At 44.0% G+C, this 22,775-nt stretch overlaps 1 protein-coding gene and 1 pseudogene across 11 annotated transcripts in view; one reads left to right on the top strand and one right to left on the bottom strand.

The window, feature by feature from the left end:
- The window catches only part of RERE (arginine-glutamic acid dipeptide repeats), a 437,785-nt gene that overhangs the window by 86,267 nt on the left and 328,743 nt on the right, over window positions 1-22,775 (top strand). The window contains exon 1 of one of the 11 annotated variants that reach the window (XM_084822040.1): window positions 5,107-5,665. The exons of the other annotated variants lie outside the window; for them this stretch is intronic. The gene's annotated coding sequence lies outside the window, so the exon portion shown is untranslated. Of the gene's footprint in view, window positions 1-5,106; window positions 5,666-22,775 lie in introns of those variants that run through there. 11 annotated transcript variants of the gene reach the window in all.
- The window catches only part of LOC146335249 (uncharacterized), a 53,917-nt pseudogene continuing 35,976 nt past the window's right edge, over window positions 4,835-22,775 (bottom strand).

Genomic DNA, 22,775 nt, shown 5'->3' with positions numbered 1-22,775 from the left:
AGTACGTTAGGGAGACGGCACAGCTACTTCTACTTTTGCAGAGAGGTTTATTTTCCCACAAGGGTACATTAATAAATGTGAAATCCTTCTCCCACCTGTAGTCTGAAGGGGTACAGTTCACTCTGCAGTGGTACAGTTTGTTCTGCCCTCACATTTCCACCTCATTGTGCTGCATGTATACAACAGTCCTTGGTTCCTGTGAAAAGCTTGCCAGGCCCCTCCCTAATGCATGTGTGAAACATGAGAGTGTGCCTTGGAGCACAATGGTTCCCAGCATCTGCACCTCACAGGTGAAGATCAGAGGTTGTGAGCAAGCTGTCTTTCGAGGAAACGAGTCTGCCACTTACTGATCTTCTTTGTTGGGAACTCCCCAATAAATTTGCAAGGAAGCCCAGGTTTGAAAGCTGCTGACCTAACCCACTAAGAATGGGGAGTTTTAAAAGCTATAGGTGGCTTCCCAGTCGTTCAAGCGAGCTGCGTTTGCCTCTTTAGATTTTTCTCAAACACACACATGCTCTTATTCAAAAATGCTCTCTTTCCTACAAATAGCAGGAGTTAATGACAGTGTGTCAAAGCTTTAACTTTGAATTTCCCCAGCTTTTGTTGGTTTGTGTCACAACCTTAATGTTACTTAAACTAGGTATTCTATTTAATTATAATGCTTATAATAAAGTCAGATGTCAGCTCACTTGGCTGCATGCTTAGGCCTGTACAAGGCTGAGTGCTTTGCTTGTAACTGCATCCCTTGTCTCCTTTCATTATCTGTTAATGGTACTCAACATGACAGGGTTGTTTTGATAAATGGAGGCTGCACTGAAACACGGCCTGGATTTCTTTCTCCTCTGGATTGGGGACAGAACTTACACAGCATCAGGCGGTCATGCTGGCTGAATGAGCATTTTGTGTGGTGTTGTGCACCTGAATCATAAGCTTTGCAGGCCATGAAATGGCCTAAAACATTGTTTCTCTCCTAGCCTGTATGCTTCCTGTCTTTTGTAGTGCTTTTGGGAATGTGGGTCCTTGTCTTTTTTAGTTGCAATTAGTTGAATTTTAAACTGCCTTTAAGTGGAAATCAGTTTAAATCTTGAATCTGTTTTGAAGAGTTAACCTACTGTCATTCATACACTGTGTATTAACTGCTTCTTACCTATAATTCATGGGGCAGACTACTACATTCATTTTTCTTTTTGAAAGACCCACACATCTCTGTGCACGTCTCCCCTGAATCTATAGTAATAAGAGGGAGAGGCTTGATTCACATCTGAGTGCTACAGGGGAGCCAGTGTGGTATAAATGGTTAGAGTATTGGAGTAAGACTGGGGAGACCTGGATTCAATTCCCCTTTCATGAAGCTTACTGGGTAATCTTGGGTCCAGTCACACACTCTTGGCCTAACTTACTTCACAGGGTTGTAGTGAGGATAAAATGGGTGGGGACCCCATGTACACTGCCTGGAGTTCCTTGGTGGAAGGGACTGTTGGAATGTTAATAAATAATGTTAGTTGAATGTTGTGCATGAAATACGTAAATACACTCTACAGTGGATCTTGCTTCCAGTTTCCCTGCCTGCAATTTTGTGTGCTTCAAGCACTGGCCAGCTTGCAGGGAACAAAACAGAGCCGGTGTGCAAAGTCTGACACGAGTACCATCCTGCTTCTCCTCTGACAGTCCTGTATTCTCTTTTGGGGATTGACTGGGGGAGGGGATTTCAATGTTCATGTGTTTGTTTAAAAGTATTTTTTATCCTGCTTTTCTGTTAAAATAAACACTCCAGGTGGTTTATGATTTAATCAGTGTGTTAAAACCAACAGTAAAATCAAAAAATAATAAAACAGAGGGAGGAAATAGCAAATAAAGTACTTCAATTAATAAATCATGGAGATGAACATTAACACCTTGGCAGGCCAAACGTCTGCTGGAAAAAAACAACCAACATGTTTTTGCACAGCATCAGGCGGCCAACAGAGAGGGCATGAGTTGGGCCTCTCTCTTGGCAGGGAGTTCCAGTGTCCAGGTGTGCTGTGGATATATGATTTAGGAACTTAATGTTTAATTAAAAAAAAAACTTGCAAGTCTGTCTAGAGATGCCATGTTGAGTGCTGGTTGCTTTTCCTTTTAAGCTTATTTTCTGTTTATGTTAGGGAGGCAATGCTCATTTATGAGTATGTGATTATAACCCTTGATACTATTCCCTTCCAACTCATTTTAGTGCACCTCCTGCTTTAGAATGGGCATCTAAACTCCCCCCCCGCCCCGCCCCGCCCCGCCCCGCAACATCCGGAATAGCTTCTGACATGCTAGTCAGGAGAACAGAACCAGCATTGTAATTGAATAACAAAGCTGCAGTAAGAAATATCTGGCTCTAGATAACACAGGCTGCTGCTTTCACACTGCTCCTTTTATTGCCAATTTGAAACTGCTGCAGTCACTACTGGAAAGGGCTCTACCACTATCTGAGCCACCTTGAGAGCCTCCCTGTGCCAGAAAGGGAGGCTGTACATTTGAAAAATAAATGTAGCATTCACATTTCTGGTCAGTGTGTTTGGTTCAATTTAGTTGTCACTGGAAACAGACAACAATAAGCATTCCACAGAAAATTAGCATTAAGGGATGCTTGCAGACAGTTTACCAGATGACTGGGTTGGTATTCCTGACCCTAAATAGCTGGATAGAGCATCCCTTTTCAGTTGCTGCACCCTTTATAGTTCTGTATTTTCTGCAAGAAATGATGGCAGTTCTGGGCTGGATTCAGCCAATGCGATGAGGCCACCTGGGGATGATTCTCACTGTGCTGGTGTGTGTGTCTATGTGTGTTTGAATTCTTGATGTTATTGCAGCCAAATGGAGCTTGTGTGACCTCCTGGCCTGCCCCACATTTTGAAGGTCCTCCTGGAAGTGGGGAGACACCATATTGCCATGTGGTTGAGACATCAGATGAACCGTTGTCACACTTGAAAAGCCACCCCATAGCGGCTTCAGCACCTCTAGCTGCACCTCAGCCTTTTGGCACAGGTCTACCTTGTGAGTTAAGACTGAGGTCTACTGCAAAAAAAGCCATTTGTGAATGCAGCTGCAGAAGGGTCTCATTCATACAAGCCTATTCTTTTGCCATGCAGACGTACGGCAGTGTTAGTGATGGATGAGAGATTTTTTGCATACGCTGAACATCAGGAAGAATTCTGGAATCCCTGGGAGGCACACACTGCATCAAGCCATGGCTGGAGCGATACGTCCTTCCTGTGGCTTGCTGTGTGGCAGGCCACACTTGATTAAAGAATTGAAAGACTGGCTAAATGTAATGTCAGCTTTGTAGCTTGATGCAGGGATTTTTTTTTTTTTTTTTGGCGCTGGCCAGTGCAGTTCCATCACTGAGTGTCTTGGTTATGAAGCTTATTTCCACTGAACACATTCCCCTTGGATGGGCTCCCATTGAGAAGTGAATGTGCGATGCTAATCTTTCAAGGGAGCTGAGCTAGCGATACATGCTGCCTTCAGAGTGTATTGATCACAGGGCAGCCTTTCAGGGTGGCAGGGGTGTTATACTTCATTAGCAGGGCTGCCTTTTCAGGCAGCTGCTTGTCCTTGGTGTAGAATAGATTGAAGGCTTCAAGCTTGGCCCTTTTTTAATCTTGCAAAGGCCTTGGGACAGAGTACAACAACGCAAAACAAAATGCCAACTATTACCAAATAAAAAGCAATAAATATGAAACCTGGATATCCAAGATAAATCCTGAATGGCGGCTGATGTGGATTAGTTGCCCTTCTAAGTTGTCTGCCATTCAGGCAATTGGGTGAGCTTCAGTGGTAGATCGCCCCTCACTCTCTTGGTGCATCCTCGTGGACAAAGTGAGGATTCTAATCCTGGTGGACAGTTGCGAATCTGAGTTAAGGGTGATAGTTATTCAGAGCTATGGAGCACAAGGCATAGATGGGATTTAGTGTGGAGAAAAAGAGCACTGCTTGGCATTGGTGAGGGCTTCATGTAAGACAAATCATGACATCCTGTTAACTTTTTTTATAGCTGCAAAAATTAATACTGAGGTTGTGTAGCTCAGTTGAAACACCCCCCTCCCCTCATAATATAACATCTCCCCACTGTGTGGTGCTCTGTCATTCCTCCTTCTGGCTACCTATGCCTTGCAGTGTGTGCGTAAAAGCAGCTACCTATTTTGGATAGCTGCAAAACCATTACTATTACTTGCTAATAATTGCATTAATGAGTTTCGTTTGGAAGCATTGCTGGCAAGGGCTGTGTGCGCCTGCATTTGTATACTTCCCATTACATTAGGTGGCTTTCTTTTTCCAATCAAATGTACAAAAAAGAACCTGCCTTGGCAGATGGATCTCCATCCTCCTGTGGAAAAGGGGGACTGGTGCTGTAGGTGGGTTTTTAACAAAATGGCTTACTGGTTGAATCAACTGCAACCCAGTCCTTCTGTGTACCCTTTCCTGTCCTCAGCATTATTTGTCCCGTTTTCTTTTGCACTTCCCCCATGTAATTTTTTCTCCATCTCTTTTCTTTTTGATCTGCTTCTCCTCTATCCGTGTGTGTGTGTTTGATCTGCATGTGTGAGACGTGAAAGCCGGAGGGGGGTGGGTAGAGAAGGAAAGGAAGGTTGCTTTTGCATTACTATTCCTGGGCTGCTGCAGCTCGCTCGCTCTCGGATGTGAGCAGCGGCAGATCACTCGCGGGGATGCTTTGCCTCTTTAATATCTTGCTTGCAGATGCATTTTCTAGCTGACCACGCTATTAAAGAGCCTCCATCAATCACCCAGCCAGCTTCTCCCTGTTCCGGCTCGGATGAGTGGGGGGAGGAGGCTAGGAAGGCAGGCGCTATTCGCGCTCGCTCGGCCAGAGATCGGCAAGGATGACGAGCAGTCCGTGAGCCAAGGCACCCTCCTGGCCCTGGGTTGGAGCCATGGTGAGCAGCACGGAGCTGGGGGCTGGCTCTGAGTCGCCGGCCCCTGCCAGGCTGTCCGCCCGCCGTTTGCATTGAGCCTTGTTGCGGAGGCAGCCCCGGGCTGGGTTCCACTCCGGGTTTTCTTGCGCGCCGCCGCTTGTTGTCTTTGGGAGGCTGTGCTTCGCTCGCTCGCTCTCCCTCTCCTGGTGTCTGGGTTGAAAGCAAAAGCGACTGGGTCACACAGAGGCATGTGGAGGTGGCTGCAACCGAAGAGCGGCAGCTAAGCAGGGCTGCTGGTGGATGCGCCGCAGAGGGGCCCGGGGAGCGCAGCCCGCTGCGCCAAGGCAGGGAGCTGCCGCTTCCTCCCGTCGGGATCCTTCTGTGGCCCGGGCAATGCCGCCGCTTCTCCTCTCGCCCGCACCACTGCTTGGCCCAGCAGCGGCGCTGCAGTGAAACGGGGGCCTCCTTTTGTTCGCCAAGTGCATCTCTCTTGTCTGCCCCCCCTTCTGCTCTTTTTCTCTTTTCCCTCCTTTCTCCTCACCCCCACCTCCCCTTTCCATGGGCATTGCATGTGGGGTTGAACACATCAGCCGCAGCAGCCCCCTCCTCCCCCCCCCCGGCACGCTCTGGAGAAGCAGCCCAAGGTCCGCTGGGGTCAGACGGGAACAGCTGCTGTGATTGCAAGCTGGTTGCCTTGGCCCCGCATCTCCAGGAATTCTCCTCCTCCTCCTCGTTGCAGAGCGGAAAGTCCAAGGCTGGCTGGGGTGAGTGAGCGAGGTTGGCCACCTGGCCTGGGGATTGCTGGAAAGAGGGTGGCTTGCAGGCACATGGTGGTTTTGGGGGGTGGGTGGGTTATCGTCCAGATACTCGCAAACATTTCCTCATGTGGAGATGGGAGGTGAGATCTGCTGTTTGGGATGAGGGTTTGCACCCACAAGAGTTGGGTTCCCCCTCCCCGTTGCTGAACTGATATTTCCATTGACGTGTGTGTGTGTGTGTGTGAGAGAGAGAGAGAGAGAGAGAGAGAGAGAAGTGGGGTGTGGGACATCCAAATAAACTTTTCGTTCCTCTAGAGTGTTGATTGGGGTTTCCCTGGCCTTGAAAATTCCATGTAAAAATAGCTTCATTGTAAAAACACCACCACCATCTGAGTAGAGTGAACACTTGACTCCTTCCACTTAATTTGCAATAGCTTAGAGTGGGAGAAATAATTTCAAGGAAACTTGGATCCTCTTGGTAAGTGATGCGATAGCTTTTATTGGGCCAGGGCGCTGTTCCAGAATGCTTTAAGGTTACAAGTTTCCCTTTCGCTAGGGGAATGTGTTTCGCTGTTGCATGGCCTTCTCCCCTCAAGCCTAACAAAAAAAGGTTGTGCTTGGTGGAACTTAAAACAACAACCTGAAGAGAAGGCTTTAAAAAATACAAAAAAAGTTAGCAGTGCAGGTTTTTTGTTTGAATTTTTTGGAGGTTGGAAGGGGATCTTTCCTCCACTTGCTGAAGTGGAGCAGAAGTGTGTGCAGGAATGCCTTTTATGTTTTTTTAATTGGTGCACAGCTCTGTCTAAAAGGCCCTTTTATAATATTTACTCAACCTTGTTCTCAGTTGATGTGACAGGGGGACCCGCTGAACCACTTCTTGTTTCCTGAGACAGAAACCAGCTCTGCTTTTGTTCTACAATTGGGATTTTGTTTTAAGCTTCTCTGGAGGGTATGTGGCCTTGCCCTGCATGGGGCATTGTGTGTGTTTGATTTGGATGGCTTCCTTTCAGCCATATGGGAGTTCTTTTTTTAATGATATGTGAACCCAAACTGCAGTTGGCAAGGGCCCCCATCCACTTGCTGTGGGACTTAAGCCCCAGGAAAAGAAAGGGAACTTAGAGCCAAGTTAATTTATCCTCTTTTTCCCAAGTTAAATTTCTTCATTTGTTTGTTTTTATGTCAAGGATAGAAAATAAGAGTTAGAGATACTGTTATATTCTTGTTGTATATTTCTGGAAAAGAAGTTAAGCAGGATTTAGAGCCCTAAAGACTAAAGGATATAATTGCAGTGTAAAGGCAGTGATCTCTGGGCAATTAACTCCAGGCTCTCAACCAGCTCTGCAATTTTTAGGGGTGGGAGGTGGGGTTGTTCTTTAAAGGCAGCCCATACTTTCAAACAGCTATGGTTGCCTAGTAAAAATGACACTGTACAAACATTTTTTTTCTTGGGTCCTGAACCCAGCAACTTGGGAATTACGAGATTTTGATTGGATCGATCTCTTCCCACCTTCCCTCCCGGCATAATTTCTGAATGTTTGAACTATTTCCTACAGATCCCTGGAACCTGTAAAAGTGTGTGTGTGTCTTTCTTGAATCTACATAATTCCAGAGTGCTTATTGTTACTGTGCTTGGGAAACCTCTGTGCTTGGCAGGCAGTTCTTCAAATGTTATTTGATCTGGCTGCAGGATAGAATTGACTAGGATTACACTGTGCATTCTCTCCCTTTTTCTCTCTTCTTCGCGCCCCCCCTCACTGTGGCTACTGAAAGTTGATGCGTCAGCGTGTGTTGTTTAGTAGCGTATTTTAAGCCCTCAAACTTGTGTGTGTGCATTCCCTTTTGAACTGGATTCCTGAGAGGGAGGCTGTTCAGAATTTGCCTTGTTCTGTGGTTAGCATTTATGAATTGAGGCGAGGGCTGACGTAATCTCTCCCTCTCGCCACTTCCTTTGTGTGCTTTCTCCTAGTTTATAGCGTGCGGCTGCTTTTTTTTTTTTTTTTTGGTGTGTGTTTTTACTTTAAACAGAGGTGGTTGTTTCTCACATGCTTCTATAACCCCTTCATCTACGGTTGCGTTTCTATAACCAGTCCGCTTGTTCCTTAAATTATGCAGCTTTTTTTTTTTTTTTTTTTGAGTGCTTGCGTGGGCTTGTCAGCACAGGGTTCAGTGAATCGCTTGTATGTGATGTGGGCTAGCCTTTTTATAATTAATGTAACAATGCATACAGCTGTTATGTCAGAATGTATTGGCTTCCTTTTGACAAAGTGGTGTATCCTACACTGGAGACTGCTTGGAATTGCTTGATTGAGTTTGCTGCCACCTCTCCTACCTTCCTTTCTTTTTTGCTCTCTTAAAAAAAAATTGATGGGATGAGACAGGCTTTTGTTCCCTGATGATGGGGTGTGCGTGTGCATGCGCGTGTTTAAACAGCTTTGGTTTGGTGAGAGAAAGCAATGAGGGTGGAGCGTATGAAGGGACAGGAAATAAATCTGTATCCTTTTTGTTAACCTGTTTTGCTCGTCAGGCTCATAGTTAACGTTCCTCACTGTATAGTCAATTGGGCAATGGCACAGGAAATCAGTAGCGAATAGTTCAGAGAAGCAGGCATGATGTCAGTACATGTCATCCTTGGGCAGCTGCCAGGGCCCCTTTGCCCTGGGATGGCCCACCTCTGATGTCTTCCCAGAGTGCTTCTTTACACAATTAATTTCCCAGCACTCTACTTAGTGTTAGATGTCTGGGTATGGGAAACTGAAGTTGTGTGAAATCAGAATGGTGGCTCCAAGTTGCTTGGTGCACTGCCAGTGCCGCCGCCGCCGCCACCAGCAGCAAATGAGCCCTCTAGAGTTCATCAGCATAGGATGGGCACACCAGAGGGCACTTTGTCAAGGGACCCGCTTCTAGCCTGGAACCAGACCTGAGGAGAAAGGCCAGAGCAAACCATCAAGTCCAACCCTCTTGCTCTCGTGGCCAAAGGATACCTTAAACGCTGTGATGGGAACTGACCTGTGCACTAAGGACCTCCTTGGGGTGGGCAACTGCTTCATGTCCCCCCCTTGCCTAAGGCATCATGTGTGTATAACTTGTTCCCAAGAAGGGTTTGCTTTGCCCTTGTTGGCTTTTTAATGCCAACTGGCTATTCAATAGCACTGTGTTTGGGGATTCTGAGGCTAACTGATGTAAAATGTTTTTTGAGCTGAATATTAGTTCTGATTATGTTGGCCTGTTGGTTTCTGTCAGTGGCTGTTGGTTGTTGTGTTAAGTCAGGGGACGGCAACCTGGTGCCCTCCAGATGTTTTGTACTGCAGGTCTCATAAGTCCCAGCCAGCACGACCAAAGGTGAAGGATCAGGGATTTGTAGTCCAAAACATCTGAAAGGCACCAGGTTGACTAGTCCTGTGTTAAGTTATTTTATTTTATTTCATTTCATTTTTATACCATTTTTATATAGCTGAAGCTCTCTGGGCAGTTCACAAAATTAAAACCACAGAAATACAACAGAAAATACAATATAAAATATAATAGATGTAACCCACCTTGTGGATCTGTATGGACCAAAAAGTGGCTTATGAATTCTGAAAATGAAGCAGCGAAGACAGATGCTTGTCTATTTGTTGTGCCTTTATCTAGAAGAGGCTTGTAAATGGTCTGTGGTGAATAAGAATTGCCCCAGGCAACCAAGCAGGGGGACTTCTTTGTAAATAGTTCTGTCCTTACCCCCTCCCCTCCCCCCTTTCATTTAGGCCATCAGAAATGGCTTATGTGTGGACATTCAGGTTAGTAAACATGTTTCTGAACTATAACTTCTGTGAAGATATTTGCAAGGCTGAACCACAAAAGAGATGTGTGGCCTCCCTTGTCAAGAATGAGCAATAACTGTGTGAAACATTTCTTGTATGGAAATACATAAGCCACTTTGAGCACAAATAACCAAACAGAGTGAAAGTACCTTAAATAGGAATGAAAGAGACACTGCCCTTAGAGTGCAGGAATGAGGCACCCAAACTACCCCTGTTGTGGGAGCAAGGGGGAGTTTACACTTTTGGGATGCGTTAGTGCTTTATGTTCAGTACCCCTGACCCTAACTGGTGTGAACTACCCAAGTTCCCCAAGCACTTCCATATGGCTTTATGGCATATGGCACTAAACCAAAGGAAATGAATGTGATATCATAGATAGAATTTGCCCATGGAAAGCTCAGGAGCAAACTGCTTTTCAGCATTGAAGCTCCACCAGATGATAACTATAAAAACATAGTACATGTATTTTTGCATCAGGTACATCTAGCACTGCACTCCTATTTCTCAGCTAAATGTCTCTGAAAGCTCACAAGAAGGGGTGGGATGGAGATGAACCACCTCTAGATGAGATACTGCCTCTGAATATGGAGGTTCTTCTTGGCCACATGGTGAAAAGCCATTTAGGGACCATTTCTAGGCCATCAGCTTGAATGTACTTCACAGGGCTGTCAAAAGAAAGAAGGAAAGATGAAATATGGATAATCATCAACCCATGCCCCACTCCAGGATTCTGAAATAATGGTACAGAGTTCAAGGAATGTAAATAAAACTAACAGCATTTATTCCACTAACAACCTGCTGAAGAGCCTAGTCGAGACATATCATCAGTGCAAATGTTTAGGGCATTATAGATGAGTGTGTGTGTGAGTGATATAATAGCTTGAAGCTTATCAAGTAGAGGTGACAATATAGTTTTCTGCCCTTAAATTGTATTTCTTGTGGCCTTTCCCTTACTTTGAATTTTTTTATGTGACAGGAATGCAGCAAGTCCACAAGAATGATTTTCTGGTTCTAATATGTGTGTGCACACACGCATACATTCTTACATGAGGGCTTCCCAGGGCCTCCCATTTGAGGGACTGATTAGTTCCACACCTGCTTACCTTCAGCAATGCTGCAGCATCAGACACTACTACTTGACCATTCACTGAGACCAAGAGTGAATGGTTTAAATTGGGATATGTTCCTTTCTTAGATTTTGCTGGTTCAGCAACCTGTTGTGCTTTTCCCTCTCTTGAATGATCCAGCCTAAAAGCACATGTTGCCCTTAGTATTTTCTGGAAAGCACCTAAAGCAGTGGTGTGATAAGGGCATGTGTACTGTGAAAGGCATATCGGGGAGAGGGTGGGCAATCAGTCAAAGCCACAAAACCCAACATGCATGAAATTTGTTTGTACATATAGCTAACAGGATGCCTTGACCGGGGACCTGATTAATTGGTAGTAGACAGGATGGAAGTGGAGGTGACGGAGGTAAATATGCTAGGATGATTCTTCAGAGAAATAATAAATGGGTTGAACAGATCTTGACTGCCCATGAGGAGCAGAAAGTTTGCTTTCTCTCTGTCAGGCTGCTAAGCGTAGCAAATAGGATTTGTGTGTGTACACAGGAGAATGGGGTGTTGGGAGATGTGGGGAGGGGAGTCCGATTATAAACAACAACAACACCAGGTGGTCTGAAATACTCACATGAAGCTTCTTCTGTAGCTTCAGATCACTTGCCACTTAGGTGGAGCTGCACTGGATGGCACAAGCCCTTGTTGCTTTCAGCTGAGGTCAGGTGTCTCCTTGCCGTCTCCTCCAGACCTCTCCTGTCCACATGTTGCTTAAGCTGTTGTGCGTGTTAGGCAGGGGCAGATGTGTTGACTCCTGATTATAGAAGTATTTAAAATATGACAGCATGAAGAAGGGAGAATTTTGCAGCAATTTGTAGGGTAATTGAAAGTATACAGTTGATCAGTCATGCACTTGGACCCTTGCTGGTAAAATGTAAGCTTGCAGTCAGCTCTTGGTATACCCATTTCCCCTTGAATGCAATAAATAAGTACTGCATGTTTGACAAGCAGACTTCAAGCGAAATGCCTCCTGGGGGTGCCTTCTGCCTCCTTGACAGGTGTCTTCACTCTCTCCCCATCACGTTATTTAGTGATAATGTAAAAATGCTAGCTAATAATAGTGTTGTCCTCAGGCCATATTCTGGTTGTGAACCCTGGCAAGAATTTAAAGCAGAGTACCATGTATGGTGAACTGCTGTCTGATGCAATGCCTGAGCAGACGGCTATCTTTTCAACTATGACAATGAGCCAGGAGATAATTTTGTGATATGCATATTTAGTCATTGTGCAGCAAGATGGCTGTTGAGCTTGTACAGTCACTTTCGCACCTGGGTTTTTTTTGTGGTGCAAGCTGTCAAGATTCAGGTTCTGAAAGGTGGGAGAGGGGCAGGGGGAGAAGCCAGGTGTTAGCAAAAATAAATGTTTGAAGTGATTTAAAGGCAAGAGGTGTTGGATCAAATTTCTGTTTAGCTCTGGAGGGAGGAGCGGAGGCTTAGACAAACCACTACCTCTGTCTTATGCCCCAGTCTGTAATTTGGGTACAGTGCTGGCCTACCTTGCAGATTTGTTCTAAGGATTGCTGAGAATTACATGTGAAATCCTTTGACCCTGTAAGAAATGTACTTGTATTACCATGGCTTGCAAATTGGGAACCAGCCTTATGAAGGTGTGCCCCTTTCTCCTTCCATTCCTGGTTTTAATGATGGTTTCAGGTTTAAATGTGTACTGATGCAAACAAGATTCTTTCATAACCATGGTTTGCAAACCCACTTCAAACTAGAGTTTCAGGGTTTCAGATGTTTCATGATGCTGATTCGTAGTGTGCAAACCATGGTTTTCAGGGAGCCAGTGATATGTCCTTATTGGGCGATAGTCTTTTTCAGTGTTCTTATTTGATTGAAAGTTTGCCAGTTTATTATAAGAGATATCTGTTTAATAAGAGAAAAAGTTCAAAATGAGTTGAAGCAGAATTACAAAGCAAGCATTTTTTAATCCTATTCTGGAGCATCACATTTTTGTTTGTTGTTCATGTTACAAAACTGTCCTGGCAGGTGGGATGACAAGAGGGGCTGAAACATAAGAAATGTTGTATTTCCTATTAAGATTTTCACTTAGATAGTCTAAATTACTCCCCCCTCCCCGGAAAGAGTTTTAATTCTGATCTTGCAACGCACTGCAGGGACTAATAGTGTCAGGGAAAAGACGTAAATGACTGATAGAAGTCTATCTTTCAACCCTGCCAAGAGGTCTCTTGTATAAAGGTTTTGCTGTAGCATCATGCTTGGGTATTTGTTTGTCTCTGTTATTAAGAACAATTTCTCATCTGACAGCAGGGAGAGAGAGAATCTTTTCTCTTCCCACAGTTTGCAAAAGTATGGGGGAAATGAGAGCTGTAAATTCTACATTAGCAGCATGACTGCACACTTCCTCGAGGGGGAAGTAAGAGTGCAAATTTTCCCAGGAATGATTCATTGTGATTAGCTTCTTCTGTGAAAATGGCTATAATTTAGGTGCAACAACCTAAGGTTCTGTGCCATACTTGTGGTGCTGCTGCCTTCCTAGAAGTTAGACGTCTTGCTGCTGTGACCCCTCCCCCCCCCCAAGTTTAGATGTTCTCTACAGAAGCTACGCATGAAGGAGAAGTGAAGGCTTCACAGCTTTGCCTAAGGTTGAACTGCTGCAAGGATTTCCATCTGTATTCTGAAGTATTTCTGTTTTTAACAGGAGGTGGCGTGTCCATCTTAGTCAGTGGGCACAGTCCAGCAGAAGCTGGACACACCTAGGCTCCCTTCAAAACAGAAGGGACTTAGATGTGCTTAATTGCCTTTGGGTTGTGTGTTTAGCATAAGCAGCGAGGTTCTTTTACCAGTGCTGCATTGCTGGCTGGGAGTCTCTGGCATGTGAGCAGTGTCAATGCACTGGATAGGCCATCGGTGGCATGGGGGTGATGGAGTGTAGTAGAGGTTGTATCACGTGTTCATTAGCTTAATATCCCTTTCATGTCTAGTGCTCAGAGAATCCAAGCATTGAGCAGAATGAGAGGAGCCGTCTCCATCCTTGCTATGATGCAGTAGAAAAACAATTGTGTTCCCCAGTAATTTGAGGTTCCTCTTGCCCAAGCAAGGTATGTTGGGCCTTGAGTGCAGCAGGGTTTTTCTCTGAAAATGCAAGAAGAGCTTTGCTGAATAAGACCAAAGGCCTGTTTAGTCCAACAACTTGCTTCCCACAATGGCCAACTAGATGCCTATAGGAAGCCTATTAGTAGGACATGAGCACAATAGCCTTCTCCTGTTTTTGTTACCCAGCAATTTCAGAGGCAGTCTGCCTCTGATCCTGGAAGTAGTATATAGCCATTCATAGCCTTACCCTCCGTGAATTTGTCTAACACCCCTTTAAATCCATCTAAGCTGATGGCCGTCTCCACATCTTGCGGCAGTGAATTTCATCATTTAACTTTGAAAGGCTGGATGAAAACGTCTCTACTTTCTCCACACCATGCATTATTTTAGAAACTACAACCATGCCACCTTTTGTCTAAACTAAGAAGCCCCGAACATGGCCTTCCCTATGCTTGCAGATTCCTTAACACTGAGCTGTGAAAGGAGATTGGGTGACCTTTTGGGGGTTTCTGCATTAGGGAAAGTAGTGGGGCTGGAGAATATGATGGGTGCTGCACGTCCCACCTCCCCCTTTCTCTAGGTTATGGCTTCCAAGGTGCATTTGAGTTCATGTGGCATAGCTCATTTTTTGAAAGAAAAGAAGAAATGTGCAGGAGCATGGGAACAGGTTTATTAAGCTCAACACATTAAGGAATAAATCCATTTTCAGTTGCATTGTACACATTAATGTAAAACTTAATGGTAAAACTTTACACATTCATACTGTAAACATCCAGGAACAGAACAACCAAGTTGTTTATCATTTGCAATGTTTCTATTGAAATGTGAAAATATAGTCAGTATTTTTTTTAAATCTCCCAAAAGATTTGTATCTAATAAGGATAGTTGAATCTTTCCCTGTACATCAAGGTCTCCTCCCTTTTTCTTCCTGCCATTAGTGGCTTCCCATTTGTTTTTCCTTCATAACTCATTTTAACAAGAGCTGGAGACTTGGATTTCCTTCCCCAGGACTAGAAGGCTTCCTGTATTCCCCCCCCCCACTCCCAGACTTGGCCCTGCTTCTCTGGCACATTCCACGTGGTCTGGAAGGGCAGGGCCCTGACTGACCAACTCCAGCTACAAAGGTTGCTGCCCCAGTGGTTATTTTCACTGTTTGGATTTGTTTATTTCTCCTTTGTTTGACCTTAGTATAATTATTATTGGATTATTTAATCCTACTCCATATTGATTAATGTGATACGTTTTTATGTGTATGATTATTTAAACCTTGTTATGATTAGTAGTTAATTATTTGGAAATGTTCTGTAAATTTTCATGATCTTGTTGTAAGCCCTTTTGAGCATGGTTTTACTATGAAAAGTGGCACGGAAATAAACTGATGGTGATGATCTAAATCAAAGGTCTCTCTAGTGGAGCATCTTCTTTCCAATACTGCACAGCCAATGCCTCCAGGAGGTCCACAGGGAGGGCATGAAAGCAATAGACCTTCCCTGTGGGTTGTCCACACCATTTGGTTATTGAGAGGCATGCTTGTTCTGAACATGGAGGTTCCGTTTAAGTGGAATGACTGACAACTGTTGATAAGCCTGTCCTCTCATGAACTGGTCTAATCCCTTTCTAAAAGCCATCTTAGTAGTGGTCACCACTGCATATATGGCAGTGAATTCTGGTGAGTCTTATTAGGGGCTGAGTGTAGAGTTAGGGGATGATGGCTCTTCAGGATGAATGACTGTGCGGTGCAAATAATGATGCACTGAGGCTATTTTGGGTATGAATTCTTTGTTAAGGCAAATAATGCATATTTGCCTAAAGTTGGACCAGGTGATATGTATCTTCTTCCTTTGATTCTGATCATCATTTGGAATGGCCATCCTGAAACTGGCATCCTCCAGATGTGTTGGATGACAACTTCCATAATCCCCAGCTAGCATAGGAAGCTGCCTTAACACTGAATTTAAGCCTTAACCCTTGGTCCATCTAGCCCAGTACTGTTGATACTGACTTGAGGCATCTTCCTAGCCCTGTCTGGAGATGCTGGGGATTGAACCCAGGACCTTCTGCATGAAAAGCATGTGCTCTGTTACTGAGCTATGGTCCCGCCAACCCTATGCCATGCTGGCTGGGGATGATGGGTCCAATGCATCTAGAGGGCGCCAGCCTGGGGAAGGCTGTTTTAGAGTGTGTCTAATTCAGTTCTCTTCTCCTGCAATGTGTTGCTTCACCAAACAGAGAGGTGAAGCAGAGAGAAAACTATTCCCCTCCCCCCCCTTAAAATCTCTTGTTGGATGTGAGAACTCTTGATTTGTATTTAGTCACAGCGTGGAGGTTTCTGTGATTCCCCCCCCCCCCCGCCGCCTTTTGGCAGCGAGTGACATTCATGAATGTCCACAGCAGGTGGTTGTGTTACAAGGCAGCATCAAGGCAGTATGAAGGAAATGATTTAGGGAGAAAGCAGGAGCCTGTAAACTTTGAGCAGTTGAGGAGAATCCGTCTCCTTAAATCTGGCAGCCCATTCCCTAGAGAATTTGCTTTTATAAGTAGTCAAAACATACAGTGTTCTGCTCAGTTTCCTCTTAAGAAAGAATCTAACAAAGGAGCCAAAAACAAGATTCTCTTGTCTCCCCCCCCCCTTTTTTGTGGAAACAAAACAATTCCTTTGAGATTAGTGCTAGGAATGTTCCCCCCCCCTCTCTGTCCATCCTCCCCAAATATACAACTTCCTTTGATTGATTGAACCACCTTAGGTAATCCTTGTGTGTGTAAGGTTTTGAGGCCCTGAAACTGTGAGCTTAATATTAGGATGTAGTAAATTGACTTGGAGTATCTAGCCTATAGAGACTGATGCAGGGGAGTTATGAGCAAGCCAAGGTTATTGGATCATTCAGAGACTGATTATCCTTCCACAGTGTAATAAAGTAATTATGAACAACTGTATGAAAATTGGCTGCAGTCTGTTTCGGCACATTATTGCTGTCTGTCTCTTTAAAAAAAAAGGAAAAAAGTTTTTGCTTTATACAAACATTGTGTATGTTTTGCATATTCAGAGGATGTTGGCTGCAATACTTCCAGTGATACCTTTAAAGAACATTTGTCTAACTACACAAAAACCAAAGACAATCAGACTAATCCACCTTCGCAGCCTTGCAAATAAAGTAGATGTTACTAGCCTGCTCACTGACACACAACATCTGGGCTAAAGAATAATAAGTAAGAACTCTTGCTCATAGCCAAAGGCTACCATAACTTGTAAACAAATAGACCACCATATTTGAAAGAACTTGTGCTCTTCTAATTCACAAATGCTTTCCTGTGTAGTTACCCAGAGATTATACTTGTCTTGGGTGACTGGTCAGGTGGCTGCCTCTGAGTCTGTCACTTCATCAGTTCATAAAATTTTTCTCCATTTTCTTTCTCTTCCTTTTTCCATTCTGTGGTAAAACAAGCTACATTAGGACGTTTTGCGTAGCTCTAGATTGCAGTAAAATTTATTCAGTTGCTAATGTGCATTTGGTGGCCCCAAAAGAAAATGGCAGGAAGTGTTAGCATCACTGTGTGGGTGTCTTGTGTGAACTCTCATTCATTTTGAAAGAGTTTTCTTTCCTTTAGAGCAGAGCTGGGGAGCCTGTAGCTTTCCAGATGTTGTTGGACTCCAATTCCCATCAGCACCAGCCAGCCTGGCCATTGGTGAGGGATGATGGGACATAGTTCAACATCTGGAAGGCCACAGCTCCCGGACTCCTGCTTTAGAGCCTGATTTGCCATAAAACCTTGTGAATTTAGCACTGAGCTGTGGTCCCTCTCCATTACAGTTGAGGCAATGGAAGGCAGGGGAAGATGGTCTATTTCCCCCATCCAAGCAAAATACTTCTAGTATATGCTTTCGTATAAAGTATTCAGGAAGCCAAGAGGAGGGGGAAACCAAGGGTAACAAAGTGGAGATAGTTATTAACAGACAGAAGTGGCTACTGCTGGAGTAATCCAGGAATGCACAATGAGTTTTGAAGGTGCTAGTGTGCCTTGAATTCCTGAGTATTTGAGGAGTTGCTGGGCATATCAGATGTACTCCTCCTTCAAATTTGAATTAATGCAAGTAATGTTTATTTCTGGGTGCCATGATAACTTACTACATTTGGTTGTAGCATGCGTGATAGAAGGTTTAACGCTTGTCATAAATACAGCAACAGTTAATCCACTGCTGGATAATATAATATGATGAACAGGCAAAGAGAGTTTATCCTCTGTCAGTTATAGAGGACATGCATATTTTGATCTAGCATTATCGGCCTGCTCACTATGGGGATGCAACTACTTAATTATTGTGGTAGAAAATATCTATTTTCTATTGTTTTCTGGACGCTTAATGTCATAATACTATGACATGAGGCTGCTTGTTAAAATTTATATAGGTATCAGTTGTTTGGATCACTTTTGAGGTTTTAGCTTCCACTTTCTAAGATTCTGTAGTCCAAGAACCAGATTCCTTTTGCTTAGGTGAGGAACAGGTGGGTGGGGGAAAGAAAAGCACTCTATTCTCCAAACAGCATTTTGGGGGTTGGAACTTACAGTCAGGGCCAGAAATATTGGAACAAGGATAACTCTTTTGGCAGTTGGCCTCTGTACACCACCACACTGAAGTTGAAAGGAAACACAGCCAGATGGGAGCAAAGTCAGGACTTTCAGCTGTAATTCAAGGGGTCTGACAAAAGTGGGGCACTAACCATTCAGGAAGTACAGCCAGTGGCATACACACACAGCCATCGTTGGGGGCTCATAAGTAATGGAACAAACCAACATCATTTCAAACTTAAGGATCGCCTTTAATACCTGGATGAAAATCCTTTGCAGTCAATGACTGCCTGAAGTCTGGAACCCATGGACATGACCAAATGCTGAGTTTCCTCCCTTGAGATGCTTTGCCAGGCCTTTACTGCAGCTGCCGTCAGCTGCTGCTTGTTTGTGGGTCTTTCTGCCTTCAGTCTTGTCTTCAGTAAGTGAAAAGCATGCTCTGTTGGGTTGAGATCAGGTGACTGACTTGGCCATTGAAGAACATCCCACTTCTTTGCCTTGAGAAACTCTTGGGTAGCTTTTGCTGTATGTTTTGGGTCATTATCCATCTGCAATATGAAGCGGCGTCCTATCAGTTCGGCAGCATTCGGCTGAATCTGAGCAGAAAGTATAGCCCTATACACTTCAGAATTCATCCTACTGCTTTTATCAGCAGTCAGGTCATCAATAAACACCAGTGACCCGGTTCCTTTGGCAGCCATACATGCCCATACCATAACACTGCCTCCACCATGTTTGACAGATGATGTGGTACGCTTTGGATCATGAGCTGTTCCTTTCCTTCTCCATCCTTTTCTCTTCCCATCATGCTGGTACAAGTTAATCTTGGCTTCATCAGTCCAAAGAATCTTATTCCAGAACTGGGCAGGCTTTTTTAGGTGTTTGCTGGTGAAGGCTAATCTGGCCTTTCTGTTCTTGAGCGTTACCAGTGGTTTGCACCTTGTTGAGAAGCCTCTGTATTTACATTCATAAAGCTGACTCTTGACTGTAGATGTTGACAATGACATGCCTACCTCCTCAAGAGCGTTCTTGACCTGGCTACATGTGGTGAAAGGGTTCCTCTTCACCATGAGCAGAATTCTGCTGTCATCCACTTTAGTTGTCTTCTGTGGTCTTCCAGGCCTTTTGCTGTTGCTGAGCTTGCCAGTTAATTCCTTCTTTTTCAGGATGTTTCAAACTGTTGTTTTGGCCACTCCCAATTTTTGCTATCTCTCTGATGGGTTTACTTTGTTTCCTCAGCCTAATGATGGCCTCCTTCATTCGCATGGCCACCTCTTTGGACCTCATGTTGGGAGTTCCTGTGAACAGCTACCAAATGCAAATGTAACACTCAGAACCACCTCCAGGCCTTTTATCTGCTTGACTGGTCATGGTGTACCCAGGAAACAGGCCATACCTGGCCATGCAGCTGCTTGTCAGCCATTCGTTCCATTACTTATGAGCCACCAACGATGGGTGTGTGTGTATGCCACTGGCTGTCCTTCCTGAATGGTTAGTGCCTCACTTTTGTCAAACCCCTTGAATTACAGCTGAAAGTCCTGACTTCGCTCCCATCTGGGTGTGTTTCCTTTCAACTTCAATGTGGTGGTGTACAGAGGCCAACTGCCAAAACAGTTATCCTTGTTCCAATATTTCTGGCCCAGACTGTATATTTTGCCTCTCCAGATGACCCCTTGTCCAGTGGTCAGGCTCCATAATAAAGGTGGCACCCTTTTGTACTAGAGGGTCACGCTCCTTGAGCACATGCCTGTAGCAACTACGTGTGTTGTTACCTACAAGATCCAAGAGTGAGAGACAAACACTAGAAGTGTAGAATATTATTCTTAAACAAACCATTTTTATTTCCACTAGGGGTGAAATGGTAGACAAACATTTTACCCTACCTCAGTTTACAATTTTGTTAATAGGGCCTCTGGGGACAACCTAACATCATCTTGGGGGCTTGGTGTAGCTCTCTGGCAGCTGGTTAGCCATCCCTGGCTGAGATGATATGAAATAGCTTTTTCGTGAAAATACTGTATACTCTACTGAATTAAAACAAGGATTTGGAGTGCCTTCTGAATTTTTCATGTGCCTACATTCATTTTTGCTCTGAGGGAATAGATCACAATTCAGCACATGCTAGGAGTTGGCCAGTCTGTAGTGAATTACATCTGGGCCTGTAGATCTTAAAATTTATCTCATGGGAGAAGTTAGACTGCTGGGGAAAAACCAGGCAGTGCTGAATAGGTTTAATTGGGTCCTGCATGCCTGCTTAATAGAAACCTGGTGAATTTCTTGTTGCAGAGAGACCTGTTCGAAAGATCTCTATTGGCTTTGCACCAGGTTCCACATACCCGGAGAAAATCATATGCCTTGGGAGACACAGTCTATGGCCATGATTATTTTCACTCATGAAGAAAAAGACTTGAAGTGCATATTTTGGACAAATCTGTTTTTGTGTGTAGGGGTGCAATGTTTCTGTGGCAGTGGTTTAAGTTATGTGTTGGCAGTACTTCATTTCTGGATAAGAGATTTCCTGGAAGCTATTCTCTCTCACCTGGAAGTCCTTGTCTCCAGGTTTGCAAATAAATCCACAAGCTGCTAGTCCACAAATATTTACTAGTCTGCCTGACTACACAGCCCCTACATGAGTGATCTGGGGACTAAAAAGACTGTGGGTGTGAAGCATCACACTCTATTAAGATTTCCTATCTGGTTTCCTGGAGGAGGTTCTTAATTGATGCAGGTTACCAGATGAGCTTGCTCCAGTCCAAGGTGTGATGGGGCTCGCTATGTGGGCTGATAGGAGAAGTAATGGCTTTTAAGGATTCGCATGTTCATAATTTTGTCTTGCATGATTCAGGGTTAGTTTTGTTTATTTGATTAGAGAATAGGTTTTTAAAACAGATTCAAAATATTAAGAATAAGCATCGCTTTGAACTGTGTGTTTGTAATAATTTGTTGTTACGTATACTGTGCACAACCCTTTTACATTTTCCTGATGATTGGGCCAGGGTTGTATAAACTATGCAAGCTGGTTGAATAACCCTAATCTCTTAAGATTCTCCTGCTGACCCATTGACAATATTTCAGGGTTGGGAATACATCTTGCTAACAGGAGAGAGGGACTTGTGGTTAGTCTCACATGATTGCTTTGGAGAGTTTTGGCATTGAGAAATTGCTGCCATCCTGAAGATACAAAATATGATTTTTGCTTTGATATATGGGTTTGGTGTTCCTGAGTTTGCTTGTCTGGAATATTAGCCTATAATTATGAAGGCTGAGAGGATTTTCATTCTAATCATTTTATTGTCCGCCTTACACTTTTATGATCTTGTATGCACACACACATGCGCACACACACACATACATGGTTTTGTGGTTGGTGGTGTGTGGAGTTGTATGAGGAGAGGGGTTGTATAACGGCCACTTGATGTTTCCCAAGCAAATTCTACCAGCATCTTTTTGCCCTGACCTCCTTGAACTCAGCTATTTGTGAGGTGTTTTGGACGGCTGTGGTTTTGTGGTATGGTTTAAGTGTCTGCAGTGCAATTCTCTTAGACTGCATGTAAGTATTTTAATAGTGATCTCTTCTTTGAAAGCCACATACAACAAAAAACCAGAGTGCCTTGTAGTTCTTACTGTATTGGAGGTAAGTACTGCTGGGGGTGGCGTCCATAGCTCAGTGGTAGAGTGCATACTTCACAAGGAAAAGGTTATAGGTTTAATTTCTGGCCTCTCCTAGTAGGGCTGGGAAAAACCCTGTTTGAAAATGGCAGCAGCTCTCCACAGTTGATATAGACAATACTGAGCTTGATGGACCAGTGGTCTGTGGCAGCCTACTATGTACTATTTGTTCACCTTTAAAGATACAGAGATATAGAAGCTGTGTGGCCTGCACAAGTTTGCAAAGTGGATCTGTTATGTTGAGAATTGAACCCTAGTCTCCTGAGACCTGGGGTAGTATCCTAACCAACTTTACCATTTTTCCTTAAAACTCTAAATATGCAGGAACTAAAATGGAGTCCTGTGTAATGTTGACCACAGCCATCTTCTATTTCCACCTTAATGCAAGGAATATCGCACAGCATGCCAATTAATTATCATTTATTTATCGTATGGCACATCTACATCACATTACAATAAAAACATAGAGCATAATAAATATGAAATGTAAAATATAAAATATAGACAGGAATATTACAAATGTATGTCTAGGTTACAGATATAGTTTTTGACTTCTGTTGTCACAGCCAGGAAATCAGCAAAGTCTCCATTGTAGGCTCAGTTTTGACACTCTGTCACTATATGTTGGATAGTTTGTTTTTCAGCCCCACAATCACAATTTGATGATGTTGTTTTGCCCCATTTATAAAGGGCATCTGCACATCTACCATGACCCGTGCGAATTTGGTTCAAGGTTGTCCATATTGCATGGGGCTGGTCAAATCCAGGTGGTTTTCCCAAGATGCGGGGCAAGCTTCAGCATTGTGGAGGGCAATTTCCTAGCCAATGTTGTTTCCACTTGTTGTGGATATTGAAATCATCTCCTAGAAGAGCTTTAGCAGTAGAAATGGCTGGATGTCTCTATCTTA

The sequence above is a fragment of the Heloderma suspectum genome, chromosome 15 (assembly GCF_057233095.1).
Source record: "Heloderma suspectum isolate Gila_16-S chromosome 15, 16-S_ref, whole genome shotgun sequence".
NCBI lineage: Eukaryota > Metazoa > Chordata > Lepidosauria > Squamata > Helodermatidae > Heloderma > Heloderma suspectum.
This window is presented reverse-complemented; position numbering and strand designations above follow the sequence as displayed.